This window comes from Phoxinus phoxinus (assembly GCF_949152265.1).
Source record: "Phoxinus phoxinus genome assembly, chromosome: 6".
Classification (NCBI taxonomy): domain Eukaryota; kingdom Metazoa; phylum Chordata; class Actinopteri; order Cypriniformes; family Leuciscidae; genus Phoxinus; species Phoxinus phoxinus.
The window spans coordinates 27,556,979-27,576,646 of NC_136881.1; the positions used below are offsets into that span (position 1 = coordinate 27,556,979).

Sequence of the window (19,668 nt, forward strand, 5' to 3'; positions counted from 1 at the left end):
TGGTACCGGTATTTTAATTGTTTGTTACTTTGTTTGTTTGTTTACATTGGGGGTTTTCTAAGTGTTCTTGGAGCCTCCCTAGCACTGCACATTTTGATTGTCTCCCTTATTAAACACAGCTAATCAGCTGTGAGATCAACTAGTACTGCATGACCTGAGCTGGGTGTGTCTAGGGAGACATCCAAAATGTGCAGTGCTGGAGGCTCCAGGAACAGTATGAAAACCCCTGGTTCACACTAGGCCTTCTGCAATAGTCTGTGTTACAATGTGTTCAGCCGCAACACCGGTTACATCACATGCCCCACTGTCATTTGGATTTTTTTATAGTAATAAAAATCATTTAGTTCAGTTTATGCATGTCAATTTACACACATTCCCATGATCGATCGTCGTTTAAGTTAACTATCAATTAATCGATTAATTGTCAGCCTTAAAATTGCAATATGCGTCTACTGCAGTCAGTGGCATATTGCCAACAGCATGACAGGGTGTGCAAATGATGCTCAAAATGCCATGTTCCTCACCAAATGAATGAGAAGGGTTTTTAGTCTAAATAAAGGGATAGTGGGATTGTAAAATGAGTCGATGTGATTGATCATTTAATTAAATTGCTTATTTAATAATCAATTATAACGACTACAAAAACGTGTCACCAACCCCGCCTCAGTTGCGTGCTAGTCAGAATGTGTAACTCCTGTTGTGGACGCGCTCTTCCTGTGGACGCGCTGAAACATGGCATCTAAACCCAATGACATCACAATGATTTATTTCACAACGATATATTACAATAGTGTTCTCATTATTATGTTATGTAATATGACATTCCAATGATAGATAGTTATTATTAGTCATGCATTGCGTTGCTGTTTGAGCTGCATGTGCTGAAGCGCTGAATGAACTCAGGTATTTAACTCAACCAATAGTGTTCTCTTTATAATGTGTTATGTAATATGATAGTCCCAATCATAGTTATTATTAGTCGTGCATTGCTGTTTGAGCTGAAGCTGAAGATGATCACCATTAATTCTTAACCAAATGCATCCTATATGAGATAAATCATCAGGTAGGCCTATAATTTCCCCCCTGGGGATTAATAAAGTAAATCAAATCAAATATATAGGCCTACAAAAAAATAAGCACAATATTACAACTTAGGCTACATTTTCACAAAACAAAAGGCTGTGAATGCACACACAAACTTAGTCATGAAGATGTAGGTTAACTCTAGCCTTTTAACGTAAAATTGTCCCAACATTACTCCGGCGCGCTTGCTTAATATTTCCTCTTGTCTGCTTTACGTATTTCGTGGTGGAGCAGCACGCACGCCCATAACATTGCTTAATCGAAGATCGATAAGTTTGATCGATTAAAATATTATCGACAATTAATTAATCCTAGGTTCAGTAATAGAACAGGCACTACAAATAAAAAGAGTCGCAGCACAGATCAGCAGGAGTCAGATTTGTTAATAACAGTGAGTTTATTGTACTGTTTTGTTGTGTTTTTCATTAAGAATAATATTGAACCCACTATTCAAACAAATGCCGACCTCGAATTGTAGCTAATCGTAAAAGTAAAATGTGCACAGGCCGCACGGGCATTCATACCGGTGCGTGTCCACTGGCGCAGAGCAGAGTAATGTGCCCTTTATACTTCTGCGTCGGACCTACGCCGTAGCCACTATGCTGTAGGCAACGCGTTGGTTTTCGTTTATACTTCTGCGTCGTTGTCCACGTTGACGCGCAATTACACATGCAGAGGGAGCGTGTGAAACCCGAGGGAGGGGTTCTAGCAGACCAATCACATCGCTTGCGTCCGCGTAGAATTGACGCGTTGTTACATTTTTGGAGAGGTGCACGTCAGGGTACGCCGGAGGGTACGCGCGCTACACACAGCCAGTTCGACGCAGAAGTATAAATCAGCCTTAAACCGTTTAAATGAATTCCAATGGAAGTTGAGCCTGATGCGTGAAGCTCAACTTCCATAGGAATAAACTGAAAACGCTTTCTCTGCTCCGCACCAGTGGACACGCACCATAAGCATTTTAAAAATAGGGAAAAGCTACAATGTCTCGGTCTCAAAGGAGTTTTCAAAAACAAACACTTCTCAGTTCAGCATAGACGTGTTGCAGCCCTGGAACGGCTGCAGTGGTATTCCACAAAATGATCATATCTCTAACGCATTCATGGAATGAATACTGAAACTGAGGCCAGAGGGTTGAGAGTGATGTCATGCTCTTCTGACAAAAAAAATATTGTGCTTAATAAACTTGGAGACGTTTAAGCCAAAAGAGGCCTTAGGGGAGGAAAAGAAAGAAAGGGTGAGCGAAGAAGAGAGGGTAAGAAGAGATGCCTGGAAAAGATCAGTGAGTGGAACAGGAAAGATTGGACAAAGAGACGGTTGTGTAAACACAGTCCTGCTCGTAATTTAGTTTGATGGTTAACTGTGCCCTCAGTGTCACATCAGAGCTGTTTATGAAGAAGATGCAAGTCTGTTTTGTTTTGCTGCATGTAGTCCTTCTAATGTGAAAGAGGAAACATTATAAATGAAACTTGCATTACAACAACAGATCAGGTATAAAAAAATGATGTATACTATAGTTGCCACACGTCAAGATTTTGCTTGCTTATCATATAAGCGCATTCTAACCTGACATCACCAACCCTAGAATTTACATAAACCCCTCCCTCTGAACACAATTTATAGATTATCAAGACAGAATATGCTAATCAATGACTAAAAGATAACTACAAGCTACATATATGTATCAGCTAACCATTAAGAAATGTCCTGTTGCATTCTACATGCTGTCACTTCTTCTTGAGTCTCTTCATCATTGTCTGAATCCGGTTTGAACATAAAAGGCTAAACGTTTTTGAAATGTTCAGTGCATGTGTGAGTGAAGCTCTTGAAGCTCCGCCCTCTGTGCCACGAGCAGCAGCTCATTTGCATTTAAAGGAACTAGCCTATATAAAAAACATTCTTTCAATGAACTTTAATTCAGTAAGTTAACTGTATTCTTTTAGTTATTATTACTTAATCAAAACAACCCAGCTGCAGTTTGATTGATATTACTTGAAATGCACAATAAAAAAAAAAATTTTATGAAGAACGGAGTTTAAATTTTTCCCAAATGAACTCTTCTGCTGTAAATGTCACAATTGGGAGAAGCTGTGCAATTTCCAAAGAGTTTAATTAAACATTCATATGATATATTTTGGTTGCATTTGGGAGTTAATAAACGTAACTGGTTGTGTAAACTTGGGTCATAATATCTAAATATCAAGCGATATAGCCCTGAATCGAATCGTAATCGGAGCGCAGAATTTTTTGAGGTATCTATCGGCAAATATCGCATCGCTGGCTGAGAGAATCTATATCGTATCGTGATGAACTGTCCGATTTACACCCCTAGTTGTTATCAGTCTGGACACTCGTTTCATTCTTCCTAATTCTACTCCCTCAATATATTGTTGAAATTTCAGAACCATTGATCAGAAGCCAAGAATTGTATAAAAGAAAGAGCTCCATTTGTGAGACATTTTGAGGCTGTGTGAAACTGAAGAATAAGTCATGTCCCTCGTCTTCATTAGTTCAGAATGGTCTTGACCTGAAACCCATCGCTATTGCTAAACCTATCTCCATCTGTTAATTTTTACTGTCATACCCCACATACCATTGCATACTTTTGGTACATAACCCCTTCACCCTTGAGACTTGGGTGCTCTTTGAACTCACAATTTAGTCTGATAAATGTATCAGTTTCTTTCTGTCCTTTTTTGCAGTTCAAGGAAACTGAAACTCAATTATTTAAGTAATAGATGACTAGTAATAGTAATAGATGGGCCTCTTGCATTCATAAGATCTTGGCCATTTCCAGTATTTCTCCCTGCATGCCTTAAAAGGACTTGGTTGAGAGCACTGGGGAATGTCTGTGCTGAACACTGAGATTGTGCTAGTAGCCTATTTATTCAGACCCGTTATTATTAACCTTCCAGGAGTTTCATTATCATGGCCAAACGGTGACTCTTATCTTTTTTGTGTGTGCAGGTGCTAACAATGTATTCATCTGCAGGGCCTAAAGTTCGGCGTGTGTATTGCGCATAGTTGTAACCTACACATTCCTGCGGGTTTCGAGATTACCTGTATAGCTTATATAGCGGGATATTACCACAAAAATGTATGGTCTGGTCTCTATATTTCCTTCCCAGCGGAGGTTCGGACAATCATTTTTTGGAACAGTTACCGGTATACATTTCCATTGGGAAAGCCGTTGTGCTTTGTAAAAGAAAAAAAATCATAAACACTCATAATAGTCATCAAAGTGAACTGGAGATCAGATATTTATCAGGCTATTTTTATGTATTTATTTTTCTTTATTTTGTTTACTTTATTTTTTTTTTACATTTATACACCTACAGTGCATGTATGGCACATGGGACTGAAAAAAACATATTGGGGGTGCAGGGTTTACCTCTTAAAAAAAGCATGGGCCATTTTTATATTTTGCTCAAAACTACTAAAAACAAACAACGCACATAATCTAATAACCAAAACTCTCATCATGAGTAGTAATTTCAGATGTTGTTGCCTCCCCCTACCATCTCTAAATAATTTTTCAAATTATAACATTGTTTATTATGGAGAGAGCAATGTAACAAACTTGGACATGACAGAGACTCTGCTCTAGCATGTGTTTTTAACACGGGTAAGCAAATATTGTACGCACAGTTATATTGCTCTTTGTGTGTACTTCAGTAACGCTTTTTATCAAGTCTGGTGACCAAGTCTATGACATTGAAATTATTATTTTTTTAGCCATTACTTGCAAATACTGTGGTTTTGTTCAAATGTACTTTTAGTACGAATGTTTTAAACGTGTAAAACTGTGCAGCATTAAGCCTAACCCACCAAATCATTTGACAGTCACATATCAGTAACAGGCTAATATAGCATTATATTTCACGTTCCTTCCAGCTAATTCATAACATAGTGTGATCAAACGTACAGGTAATACAAACACGAATTTATTACGTCATCTGTGAACATGATTCGTGAATTAGGCTATACGAATTATAGCATACATCTCTGGATGGTGAAAACGACATCTCCCATTGTTCCACTCTCCTTCATAGTTTCATCAAGTTATTGTTTTTGAAAATGCGACCTCTGGCAGCAAAAAAATACATATTGAAGCTTTAAAAACGGATATGTAGCACAGCAACGTCACGTGAGCGTAACTGCGATAGAAACGATAGTCCAAAAATCTCTACCGGTTAACTGTGTCTACCGGTATATCGCCAACATTCTTTAATCACAATCAATAATCATGAACCATGATGATTGAACTACCTAACAGCGGCGTGCAAGACACTGTATAGATCCTCATTGGTGGCTTGCGAATAGCGACCCATTGAAACGGTCAATGTGGTCAAAACGGTCTTAATTGAATGTAAACAGTTGAAAAAGAAAACACAAGTACATTGGATCAGTGCAGTCTGTCGTAAAGTGACAGCATCAAAATGGACTTGCTGTCATTATTAACGTTAATCAAACAACAACAAGGAGAAAAACTCTCACTGCTCTTGACTGAATCACTTTTGTAACTTAATTAAGAATAAATATGTAATCTACACAGTGAGGACTATGCAGTGTACAGTTTAATTTGAATACTTTGAATACTACAATTTATGTAGTATTTCTTATTTGTAGTGCTAGTTTTTCGGGTAGGTCTATTTTATTTGTGTCATTGTTCTATTGTAGTTTGTTTTCCTATATGCTTGTAATTAGTGTCTTTGTTCTTTCTTTATCACTGTTTACTTGTCTTCAGTAAGCTTTAGAGTGTTTTTTTTTTTATTATTACGTTGGGCTAGTATTATTTTTTTATGATATTTGAAAATGGTGACAAGAATAATGAAATATCAATGGTATAAAAAAAATGAATATCATAAAAACCTTATTTTAAATAAGGGCTGATTAGTCGAGTCAATTAGTCATAAGTTCATCGTCATTCTAAACTTATGCGTGCTGCATTGTAATGCACACACAGCCCGCACATTCACGCGTATATCCCGCTCACAATCATTCAGTAGCGCAGACATGTTTTGTCAACACTGTTCTGTGATTTATCAATAGAATAGCTTAGAAACTGAAAAGTTCTAGCATATATTCCTTTGTAACTAAAACCCACAGCTTATCTGTTAGTAGAGAGACGCTGCCAGGTAGAATTAATTCACACACAATCACTCTCTCACGAATGCATTCATATAAATGTAATCTTTACTGTGCAACTTATCTGTATCTGGTTTAGAACAAGCTGAAATCTGTGAGAAATATAAAGACCCAAAGACAAAATAAGTTTGTCAGGAAAACAGGAGCGCTGTGATATAACTGTGCACAAGGCAACGTTCCATTCTCAGCTCGAGGTTCAGTCTTATTTTTTCATTAATGACTTCAGCAGCGACTAGTCGACGTTGACTCGACTTTCATCACATAAATGTCGACTTTAAAATTTGTGAAATAACTATATTGTGATATGCTGTTGTTATAGTGAAATAAAATTTGCCTACTCATGTCGTAATATGCACCCCTAATTTGGTCTTGGAGTAACAGTAACTGTGTCATCAATGATAATCAAACAATAAAAGAAATGAATAAGGATTAGGCTATATTATACGGTTAAGACTTATTTTTATTATTTTATATTTGATTAATCAATTTCTGTATTTTCCCCTGAATACTACTGGTATACTACTATAACTGAAAAAAATGCAGTGCTGATGATTTAATTTTTATCTTTATTATATTGTATTCGTGCTACTTTATTTGTGCTTCTTGCTTTATTACTGACTATTTAGCCTACTTGTCTTATTTATAAATTCAGTTCAAAGTTTGAAATCAAGCTTTCTTGTGCAGTCTGTTAGCTACAAAATTGTCTCATTGTAAAACACAAGTACATTGAGTCAGAAAACATTTAGCTGAGATAATTGTAATTTCTTTTTGAAACGTTGTATAAAAATCCCCCCACTCCCCTCCCTACCAAAAAAATAAATAAATCCCCATAAGTGTCACCTAAAGGGATAATTCCCCCCGTTTTCCAAACTGAAATTCAGACCCTCAATGACCTCTGGTTGCTTTCAGCAATGAAAGCAAAACTGTTGTGATTGTTAAGAATCTGAAATATGCTGTGGAAGATTATTTATACACATTGCATTCATAAATATGCTAAATTAGATACAATTAAATATACACTAACATGTAGCCTAGATAAATAAATTGTTTAAATGTGCTTTATGTAATTTAATGATTTTTAGAAATGTTGTAAGGAATGAGTTGATTTTATCTGGCTTGGCTTATTTGCCTCTCAAGGAAGAAGATAACAATTGGCATGACAGGGCTTGACGCTTCTTTTTTTTTCCCAAGTAGCACATGTGCTCCAAAATTGAACAAATGTAGGAGTGTGTTTAGAAATTTTATGGGTGCAATAAAAAAATTTGCAAATAAGTGTTTTACTTAATAAAGAGATACAAGAAGTAATTTACAAGCAAAATCACTTAATTTATTAAAATACAAATCAGATTTTATATATATATATATATATATATCACTGTAATAAACAGATTTTGCCATAGGCTACTAGGCAGTGTTTTGGTATCATTGAGATATTAGTTTTTGTCAATTTAATTTCAGTATATTTATTTTTCTGCTTGTTTTTTTTTTTTTTTTTTTTTGGCTTTAGCAGCCCGACCATGAATATTGACTCAATGTAAACAGCGTTTAAGCTTTTAAACAAAGATTGATTTCGTTTGTATAGCCTACTTAAAGTTAGCTAAAATAGGAAAGTCTTATAACACTGATACTAGTCAAATCTATATGGAAAGAGCGTAATGATCTCGATTTTCTTTCTTTCTTTTTTTTTTTATTCGAGAGAGTGGTCAAAAGAATTCTAGCAATTCTCTTTTTTCCCTGACTCCACATCGCCAAACTACATTACGCTACTAGTATATCTAAAGAGACGACAGCCAATGAGGATTATCTCTGATGTAAATATGTAAATGTTTCTAATCAAAACCATTTTTTAATAGAGCACATTTTGGTTACAGAAAACATTTTATTTTGTAAAGGCCACCTATTATGCATAACTCACTTTTTTCATGGTGTTTGAACATAAATGTGTGTTGGCAGTGTGTGTACACAACCACTCTACAATGATACAAATTCACTCAGTGCTTTTGTTTAATCTTCATAAATCATTCAGTGTCTCAGAACAAGCCGTATTCAGATTCTGAGCAGTGTAACGTACTTTTGCACAAGCCTTTCCCACGACTGTTGACTGACACTGCCGTATTAGCATAGAACCGCCCTGAGTGAACTGTACACAGTCCGTCCTTGTTTCGATGCCGGAGCAGAAGCGATTTAGGTGTTTTGTTGTTTGATTTAGGAATGAACATAGCAGTCGTCATTTACTCCCAACATCTGAGCTGCTGAAGAGTGGATTACTTTTGTTTTTGAAAGGTCCGCTACAACAAGCTTGTACTAATAGTTGATAAAAGAAAGATGAAAAATTAAGTTATAACCATAATTAAACTAAACTATACCTGCTCTATCTCCCTGCAGATCATTTGGCTCTGTGGGTAATAGTATTATTGTCCGACTCCGCTTCGAACTGAACACTGCTACAGTTTCTGTTCTGATATTATTATTCCGTGAGATGAGATTGTCCTGACACTGAAGCACGAGCTCCTGAAGCTCCGCCCTCTGTGCCGGGAGCAGCAGCTCATTTGCATTTAAAGGGACACACACAAAAATTACCCGTTTTGCTCACCCCCCAAAAGTGGACATTTTAACATGCTGTAAAAAACATATCTGTAGGGTATTTTCAGCTAAACCTTCACATACACACTCTGGGGACATCAGAGACTTATTTTACATCTTGTAAAAAGGGGCATACTAGGTGCCCTTTAATGTGTAAAACTTTTCTTTAGACCTCTACATTGACATTATTTTTGACAACCGGGCTAATTTCTCTGCATCAGGTTTCATGAGTCAGTCTTTGAGTAAGTTAGGATCATTGTTTTCCCTTAAATCTCCATAAATTCAGTACTAAATTAACTGTACATTCAGTGGTCTTGGTTTAGATCTGCAAGAAGCACACTGAGCCTTGCTTGATTCCCTTTTACCCCCTGAGCTAAATCACACATGTGGGTCCAATCAGGACGTCATTGTGAGTGACATCACTTTCCCAAATGAAGTTTCCTTTTTATATTCAGTATGTGACTCAATGGGGATTTCTGGGTGAACATGTACATTTAAACCAGACTGCTCACAAAATCTTAATCAACCAAAGTACTAGACCCTTTCTAGATGGTTTTAAAATCTGAAATGGTATGATTTCAGTTTAAGGATAAATAAATTCATTATTCGCTATAGCCTAACTAGACCTGATCCTATATAAGGGCTGTCCATGAACTGAAATGACTGAATAACTAAAATTCGCTAAAGAAACAAAGGTAGGCTATTTCAGAAAGACTGCCCATGCCATTACTGTAAATCGCTCAAGATAATAAGCATTTGCTTAATGACAAGTTACCAAAAGTCTTTCTAAGTGCTCATTACTCTTTGGTTCACAGTGCATATGAGTGATTGCAGTGATTAAGACTCAGACTGGGTGTGTGTGTCCTCTGTCCAAAGGCAGTTCTGCTGCTGAAGTGCATGTCGTTATTTCTTGGGAAAAAAAATACACTCTATTTTGGCCATCCTTTGCGAAATGCCTTTGGGGAAAAGTGTTGCAGAAGAGACATACCTCACTGTCGTGTCACATTGACTGTGCCCTGTTGTTATAGTATTGCATGTGCCCAGATGTGTGTTTTCCTGTGATAAGCAATAGGAGGGGCATTTTCCTGTGTTTTTTTCTCCTTTTATTTTTCTGGTTTCCTTCCCTCAGTGGCAAAAACTAGATGAACCAAGATAAACTACAAATCATTGAAATGCTTAGAAATATGGATCTGCCATAATAAGATCAGCTAATATTCCTTTAATGTATTTTCTACAATGTTAGTCCAACACAACGGATGTTTCAAGCATAATTACTCAGGAAAGAAATAATTAACTCGATGAACACACATGACATGAGTTGCTTGGCCGATGCTGTGTTCAACCACACAAGACAGTTCAAACGGTACACAGATTACAGAGGGAGAGGTGTGTCTAGCAAAGACATTTTATTTGTGTGTGTGTGTCTTGCTCAACTGTCTATAAACCTGCTTGTCAGAGAGCAGTAAGACTTTCCTATTTTGGATAACTTTAAGTACACAAAGAAATCTTTGTTTAAAAGCTTAAACGCTGAAGACAATATTCAGAGTCAATATGGTCGGGCTGCTAGCCAAACCTTTGATCCCTCGTGCCAATGGCAAATGTCTGTTTCAGTGGTGCCAACAGTGCATATCTTGGGCTACATTTCTGAAACATTTTGTTCTCTGATGAGATGACCTTCATTGTCTTTCCCACATGTTTAAGATTACGGTGTGGAGAAGCCCTAAAGAGCCTCAACACCCGGACTGTTGCTGCCCAGAGTCAAGCACGGGTGGATCAGTGATGGTTTGGGCTGCAATAATTGCATTTCCTACTGTGCTTGATGGCTGCGTCACTTTCAATGACTACCGTTCTGGAGGAACACGTGCACCTAATGGGTACAAACATTGTACCCTGAAAGGGTGCTGTGTATCAGCGTGATAATGCACCAATACACACAGCAAGAGTTGTGACAGAATGGTGTAAAGTTAAACATCTCCCATGACCTGCAAAGTCACCAGATCTGAATATTTTTTTAGCCACTTTGTGGTATTTTGGAGGACCAAGTCAGAAAACGTTTTCCTCCCCCAGTATCACATGCTGAGATGACCTGGTCACTGTTCAGGAAGAGGAACCGCTCAAAATCCCTCTGTCCACTGTAAAGGACTTGAATGTGTCATTCCCAAGATGAACTGATGCTGTTTGGCCACAAAAGGAGGCCCTACTACACCATATAATAAGTTATTGTGGTCTAAAACAGGTGTTTCGTTTTCATTTATTTATCATTAAATTTCTATATGTATCACAGTATGTTACACCATTAATAGGGAAGGCAATGCATTCCACATGTTTGTTAGACCTTGAGAATAAAATGTAAACATAAATTGCTTGTAAAATCCTTTATGTAATGCCCTAATTTAATATTTCTTTCTTTCTTCTTCTTCTTTTTTTTCCCTCCCCAAAATCAGTGGTTTCTGTTTGTTTGTTTTTTCTGGATTTTATGATTTTAATACAAATTCATCATAAAAATAGTGTCTAATGAAATTAATTAGTTCAACTTTAACAATTTAATCGATGTTTTAAAACGTAATTTAAAAAAAAATCTTTGTTTGATATTCCTTAAAATAATAATCAGCGTTGTTTTACTAAATTGAATTTGTTATTATTATTTCGAGAAGTATTTATTCATTTTTTTTACTATGCAATAGAAAAATATATTCATTATGTCATTATTTTTTTTTCGTGAAGACACTGGAAATACCACGAGCATCATGCATGCTTGTGTATGTAGTAGACAAGTAAAGCTCCAGTAAAGCCAAAAACAAACAAACAAAAGACATTTGTTATGAAAGTACTCATTTTCTTGATGCTACAAATTTTTCTTTATTCCAATATTCTTTATTCCACCGATATTAAGCAGGATGTTTCTCTTTTCCATAAAGTTACTTTATGGAACTAACTTTTTCCAAAAAGTAAATGCTGACCAGGGGCAAAAAAGCATCATAAAAGTAGTCCTTACAACCATTGTGTGCATATTTAAATTTAGCACCTCATAATCAGGTATAGGCTACTAGACACATGAGAATCAAAGTCATTTTGAATCATTGGCATCCGACCTGATGTGACACACCTTGATGCGCTAGAGGCTATTTGGTACTATTATGGTATTTTTATTGAGATCTTGGTCTTTTTTTCTTTTTCTTTTTTTTTTTGGAACTTGCAGCCCCTGGTAACCATTCACCTTAAAGGTAGGGTAGGTCAGAATTGTCTAAAAAAACTTTTATTCAAATTTGTTTAAACTGTCTTTATATACCAATACATAATTAAAATGCAAGTACTCTGAAATAGAGAGTATAAAAAACTGAGTGACTCTAGTGTATTTAATCTTCAATAAACACAGCTCATTAATTCCATTCACTCCTACCTAAAAACGGGTGCGCGACTGCGCGCACGTGGGCAGAGCCAGTAATAGCAGCGGTAGTCATGACGACGGAGAGTGACAGTCGCGCAAGCCAATCACTTGTTTCGTCCCGGTAGGAATTAATGAGCTGTGTTTTTTGAAGATTAAATACACTATAGTCACTCAATTTTTATACTCTCTTTTTCAAAGTACTTACATTTTAATTATGTATTGGTATATAAAGACAGTTTAAGCCAATTTGAAAAAAAGTTCTTTAGACAATTCTTACCTACCCAACCTTTAGATGTGTGGGGGAAAAGCAGCATGAACATTTGTGTTCAACGGATAAAAAGAAAACTAATCCGGAATGATATAAGGGTGAGTAAATTATAACATGATTTTCTTTTTTGGGTGAATTATTTTTTTGAACGGGTGTCTTTGGTTTTAAAGTCATGGTGCAGGCATGCAGCAAGCCTTGCAGTTTAATTTATCAGCAAAGTGTGTCTGTCTTCACTCTCAATTTAAAACGTATAACGTCACTTTAAATGCAGGCCTCTGTGTTTGAAACTAAAATATGTGCCTCTGCCAGTGCCTCTGTTTTGACAATAAGGCACCAAACCCGTATTTAACCTCTCCATAATATATAGGTTGACACGACAGTGTTGTCAGTTTCCTGGAACGAGTGGCTTTTTGCTAAGATTTAGCAAAAGGGCTACATAATATATTTGTTATCAAATCTATGGCTTATGCTTAATGCAGAAAATTGTAATGGTCACTGAGTCTCTGTCATTAATTGGACAAAATATTTAGCTTGGGTCAGCACCAGGGTTTGGCTGTACTCAGAATTTGACCTTACAATCACAGTTTCCAGGGTGTGTTGTTTTTGGTTTGTGTTTTCAAAATGCTTTACTGTTGAGGAATTCCCTCAGATTGACCAGGGAATTTTATGGGTGTTGTCAATGGGCCAAACCTCCATGTATGCGTTCTGTTAGCACGTCCCTCTTGATATTCCCTTAACACTATGCCCTTTCTGAATGCACATCCTTAGACCCCTTAAAGGGATAGTTCACTTTAAAATGAAAATTCTGTCATAATTTACTCACCCTCAAGTTGTTTCAATGTATGAATTTATTTCTTTGATATTTTGAAATCTTCTAGAATGATATTTTGAAAAATGTCAGTAACCAAACAGTTAACAGGTCCCATTGACTTCCATAGTATTTGTTTTCCCTACTATGGAAGTCAATGGGACCTGTTAACTGTTTGGTTACTAACATTTTTCAAAATATATTCCTTTGTGTTCAGCAGAAGAAATAAATTCATACAGATTTGAAACAACTTGAGGGTGAGTAAATGATGACAGAATTTTCATTTTAAAGTGAACTATCCCTTTAAGTCACACTCCCTCTAAAGCAAATCAATGCTTCAAGCATTCCCAATGAGTGAGTGAGCAGCATATCTCAGTGCCATGAGTCAGGTCTCTGTCTGTCCTGTTAAAGCCTGCACATTACTGCTGGGTCAGTAATGTTGTTTAGCGTCCAGAGTATATAGACCATATCTCAAGTTTCTGAACCTGTTTTTTCAGCTGATGTTGCCTAGATGACTGCTCTATATAGTAGTGTTGTCACAATAGTGGAATTTCCAACTTCAAAGCTATACCTTGAAAAATATTGATATTCGATACCATTTTCAAAACCTCGCGGAAAACGGCCATACATATAATTTGTTATTATCTTAAATGTTTTGATAATTTAGGTAATTGTGTTTTAATAGCTTACACACAGTACAGGAAGGCTTTATTTTAATCGTTGAACTACATTTCCAAATAGTCAAGTCACATTTATTTATATAGCGCTTTTTACAATACAGATTGTTTCAAAGCAGCTTTACAGAGATAACAGGAAAATAAGTTTGTTTCCAGAAGAAAATAGCTTCACAGTCCAGCTTAAGTAAGCTCAGTGGTTTCATTTGTGTTGTAAAAAAGTTATTAATTTAGTTATTTTATATCCGCTCTGGAGAAAACCGTGATGTCATCGTCCAGCTCAGTTCAGTTCTCATATAATGGTGTCAATGCTTGCAGATCAATAATATTGTTGAATATTAAATTAAATGTTACTGAATGTCCCCAACTAAGAAAGCCAAAAGCCAATGGCAACAAAAGTGAAAAAAGGCGACAGACGAAAAAGGCAACAGTGGCAAGAAACCAAAACTCCATCAGGTGACAGAATGGAGGAGAAAACCTTGGGAGAAACCAGGCTCAGTCGGGGGCCAGTTCTCCTCTGGCCAATAAATGAACAGTGTATGATTATGATTCAGGCAGCATTACAGGTCAGAAGTCAGATTGGATTGGAACAATCAAAATATTATCCAGTTCCATCTGGTTGAAGATTGGAGTCATCACGCCGGTATGGAGACGTAAACTAAATAAAATAGAGTAAACATTCAGTAATAAAATAAGAACAAATAAACAAATTGCAAATGATAGCACAAATAAGTTACCACACTGCTTGAGGAATTGAACCTAGCTGAATGGATAGGTTGAGATGAAGTGCTGGGTTGGTCTTCAACCATCAATCAGTCAGGAACCTTGGAGTTGTGATTGATGATCAATTGAACTGCACAGACCACATTGCTAGAACTGCCTGGCCCTGCAGATTTGCCTTGTACAACATTAGAAGGATCAGGCTCTTCCTATCAGAGCATGCTACACAACTCCTTGACCAAGCGCTTGTTCTATCCAGACTGGAATATTATAATGCTCTCTTGGCAGGTCTTCTAGCTTGCTCTGTCAAGCCTCTGCCAAACCTCTGCAACTGATCCAGAATGCTGCAGCTAGAGCCGAAGAGAGCACACGTCACACCCATCCTCACAAAATTGCACTGGTTGCCAATTGCCGCTCACATCAAATGCAAGGCACTGATGTTTGCTTGCATAACAACCACTGACTCTGTACCCCTAGCCTATATCTTAACTCATTATTTCAGACCTACTTGCCATCCAGAAATTTGAGCTCTGCAAGTGAACTGTGCCTTGTGGTAACAATCCCAAAGAGACACAAAAGCCCTTTCACGGATTTTCACCTTCACTGTTCCAAGCTGGTGGAGTGACCTGTCTGTCTCAACCCGAGATGCTGAGTCTTTCATCTTCAATAATCTCTTTCGCCAACATTAGTTTCAATTTTACTAACACTTACTATTCTATATCTATTTAAAAAATCATTGTTACGTGTGCTGCACTGGTCTAACTGAGACTGGTTACGACATTTGCATATTATTGCCCTATTGTTGATTTGATTGCTTCTATTGCATAAGTCGATTTGGATTAAAAATGGCTAAATGATTAAATGTAAATAAATACAATATAATAAAGAGACCAATAAACTTGGCTTCAAGGTGGATCTAACAGTAGTATTCAGGTATGAAATACTACAGAAATGTGTAAAATAGCACTGTATAGTTTTAATTGTAAAAATGAAATACAGATTAATGCTTACAATTAAAGTATAAAAGTTATTCAGTTAAGAGCAGCGAGTGATTTTCTCTTCGTCTTTAGTTCTTTGATTAACATGACAGGCAGCTCCGGGTTATTAGGCTGCTGTCACTTCAAGAGCTTATGCAGGGATCCAATATACTGCTACATGCTTTCTCTCAACTATTTACATTCCAATGCTTACTGTATTTAACGGAATACTCGGCAAGATGGGCGTTTTGACAAAATGTTGTTTGTATTTGATCATTTAAGCGCAATAAGCCACGAAAACTAAGTCAATTTGATACTCGCGAGCTGTTTGAGAGTGCCACTGACACAGATCAGTGGTGCACAAGCTTTTTGTGTGAGCGGGAATGACTAAAATTATGTGCAATATTCAGGACTTGTAACACCACCAACACTATTCAACCGGTGTGAATGAGGATTAAGCGAGAGGAGGTGGGTGCGTGTCAAACCGTCAATTCGCCGTTGGAGATTTATAAATTGTAATAGTTTGTATCAAATACCGGTAAATTCCGCTGTGGTGAGCATAAGAGACTTTTTTTCAAAAACCAATCCCAAACTTTTAAATGGTAGTGTACGTATCATTTTACTTTCATAAGTCATTTAACTGTTATATTCCAGATGATTTAGGCTACCTGGAGTTCTGTTGAGCCACAGTCTGATTTGCTTACATTCTTCATGGCACTTTTAGTTCTGAATTTCACTTCTGAATGCATGTTGAAACATGTGGTAACTTCCGCAGCCACGTCTTCATATGTTTACAGAGTGATGCTTACCTTGCACTGTTTCCTGGCGACTCTATTCTGAGTCTGGCTGAAAGACCAGAAGCTCGTCAAACAATGCATTGATTTGGTCCAGTGCCCAGCTGCCCACGGGCTGCCATTTGCCCCTCCTAATACCCACTAGAATTAGGCGATCAACCTCCTCTGCACACCGTGGTGTTGTGGAGTTAATAGAGGCGTTGTTAGACAGACGTTGTCTTTACAGATGGCTGGATGGATGCTGTGTAAGAGTTTGCTGTCATGGATCTATTCTAGACATTAATACACTTCTCGGCAATAAACAGAATAATCATACCTGTAACCTCACACTAATTATATATTTTATTATATTTTTCCCCTAGAGCAGAAGCCACCAATTATCAGACTGCAGTCCAGATTCAGTCCCAGTTCTGGGTCATTAATCATTTAATATTTTCAGTCAATAATTGTATCCCTTAAATCATCTTTGATAATTCAAATTACATAGCCTATTTAAAAAAAAAAAAAATCCCTGTGAAAATAATGTCTTCATGCATTAAAATAGCTTAAATTCTTGCTTCATTTCGTGTATGTGAATCCCTGAATATGGAAATCAGTCCCTGTCTCCACTCAATCACACATCTCGGACAACATGGTCCATTAGGTCAGCTTGTTAACACTACACAGTGGCAAGTGGAAATATAGTTTTAATTAAGCCATATACTTTGAACCAGAAACTGATTCAGAAGAAGAGAAAGAGTGAATTATACTGGCTGGCCTGTTTCTATTAGGGTTATTGGGGGTCCGAAGCACCCTCAGTTGATACTGTATATCATATTGACAAAACAGATTTGGTAAACGCTCTCCAGTGCATATTACTTATGTTTGCACTCTGGAGAACGTCAAATGTTTCTGTTTGCTATGTTTTTGTGTTGTTTTTGGTCAGTGCTGAGTTCTGCATGCTTGTGAATCCTCTCATTATCAAAATGTAGACACAGTGTAAATAAGAGAGATTCATTGTGCAGTGTAGACAACTTTATTGGTTACAACAGAACTTTGTGAGATCGTGAACTTGAGGTGAGTGACCGCTTTTTACTAGGGATGCTCCGATCGATTGGCCGGAGATCGGTATCGGCTGCAAAAATCGGGAGCATCCCTACTTTTTATTGATTATAATAGGAGGTCTTTGCACGTTTTCTAGGCTATATAATCCATTCAGAATTTGAATAAAAGTCGACATAACGGTAATTGATATGATTAGCCTTTAGCTTGACTACGTTATCAAACAGCTAGCTAATAATGTGTTGCTAATGTTACACAAACCATGTTCCCATTGTAAAAAAGGAAAAGCCCCACGCTGCACGTTGACAGGATTGGTTACAAGTTTGTGATGGTAGGAAAGAGAGGCGGTTTCAAACAGAATTTTTAAGAATGTCTTTGGTACACTGCAGTTTTAAGGAGAAAATACTCAGCAAAGGTGTTGACTTATGAGATTGCACATGGTTTGTCTTGAAGTATATTAAAAACACCACACAGACATATAAACAACTTTAAAACTTGTTTATTTTTACCACATGGTGTCTGTAAATGTGAATTTAACATGAATAAAAAAAAATGGTGTGCGCGGATAATTAATTTATATACCGCAATATTCCATTTTTTTTCATTTTCCATTTTAATGGCGGTGCCACGGTGTGCAAGTGATGTAAGCGGTGTTGCGGCTGAAAAGACCTTATAATTGGCCTATAGAGAACACTGTAGTTCTCTTCACTATGGAAATACCATGATATGACATAAACTTTAAACACAGTTGATATTAAAGCATCTCACTGACACACTCCGAATGTCACATAGTGTACACAGACATCTGCTTACAGTCAAAAATGTAGAGACTGGGTCTCATGGAACTTTAATTGAATACCCCTGCCCTGCCCTGCCCTGCCCTTGAGCATAGTGTTTATCATTCACATTTATCTCTTGACATTCTCAGTCCGTTCTGTCCTAGGGCATGTAGTCAGCAAGTCCACTCTGCCAGACTCGCATGATTGAGCATTGTTGTAGAGTAATCCACATTCACTCCAACCCGCACAGATGAGTTGACCGGGCGTTTTTAATTCGGACTGGGCAAGAGGGTGGAGTAAGCAGCTTAATGGGTAGTTCTGTGGCCATAAATTAAATATGGGCCATTCATGAATGATTGAATGGAATCAATTAGAAGGACTCTTAAAAGTGGATTACAAGGATAAACGACTGCAAATCTGAGACAAATATGCCAAGCAAATTTAGAAACCACCATAGTTATCAGAATAAGATGTGATAGGTCTACTGCACTGCCAGCTCATTTCACACGGACAGGCCCAGCTGTCAGTGTTGACGGCACTACATTTCTGGATACTGCTCATAGTGTTCGTCCTAAAATACCCCAGCACTCTGTCCCACGGACCCCAGTGAGAGTTCACTTATATCGGGATCATCCTTTGGGAATCCACAGAATGAAATTTGCTCCCTCTGATTTACAAATCCTCTCCCAAACTCATGTTCCAGGCGAAGTCCCATCCCTTTTTTCATTGGGTTTTCCACATGTTTTCCTGAGGGAAGGGGAATTCTTAGTATCTATTAGCAACACCTGCTACTTCAGGATGCTCTTGGCAACATAAAAGTCCAGCAGGATGTTTGCAGAGCATAACTTTCATTATGACCAGCTCATATCTGCAAATAGGTGGTATTGTTAAACTATTCTTTGGGAATACTTCACCTGAACAGAATACAATGTAATCCAAATATTCCCAGTGCGATACAATACAACGATTGTGTGCGTTTTAAATGTTTAAGGTCATGCAATGGATTGGTTTACATACTTTACCATTCAAAGGTTTTGGGTCTGTAAGATGTTTTAGTGTTTTTTAAAGAAGTCTCTTATGGGACATTTTCCAGGACATTATGAAGAATAGAATGTTCAAAAGTACTAGAAATAGTTTTGTAAAATCATAAATGTCCTTAATGTCACTTTTGATTTATTTTAATGTGTCCTTGCTGAATACAATGAACTTATTAAAAAAAAAAAAAATCTTAAATCTAAGAATTAACAATACTTCTACAACATTTATTAATCTCAGTTAATGTTAATTTCAACATTTATTTTAAAATCAAAAGTCATAATATTATGCTAATAAATGTTAATTAATACATTAACTACTGTTAACAAATGAGACCTTAAGTATTACCAAAATATTACTGACCCCAAAC

General features: G+C 37.0%; 1 protein-coding gene across 2 annotated transcripts in view; it reads left to right on the forward strand.

Moving 5' to 3' along the window:
- The window catches only part of arhgap10 (Rho GTPase activating protein 10), a 71,178-nt gene that overhangs the window by 6,820 nt on the left and 44,690 nt on the right, over positions 1 to 19,668 (forward strand). The window lies entirely within an intron of this gene.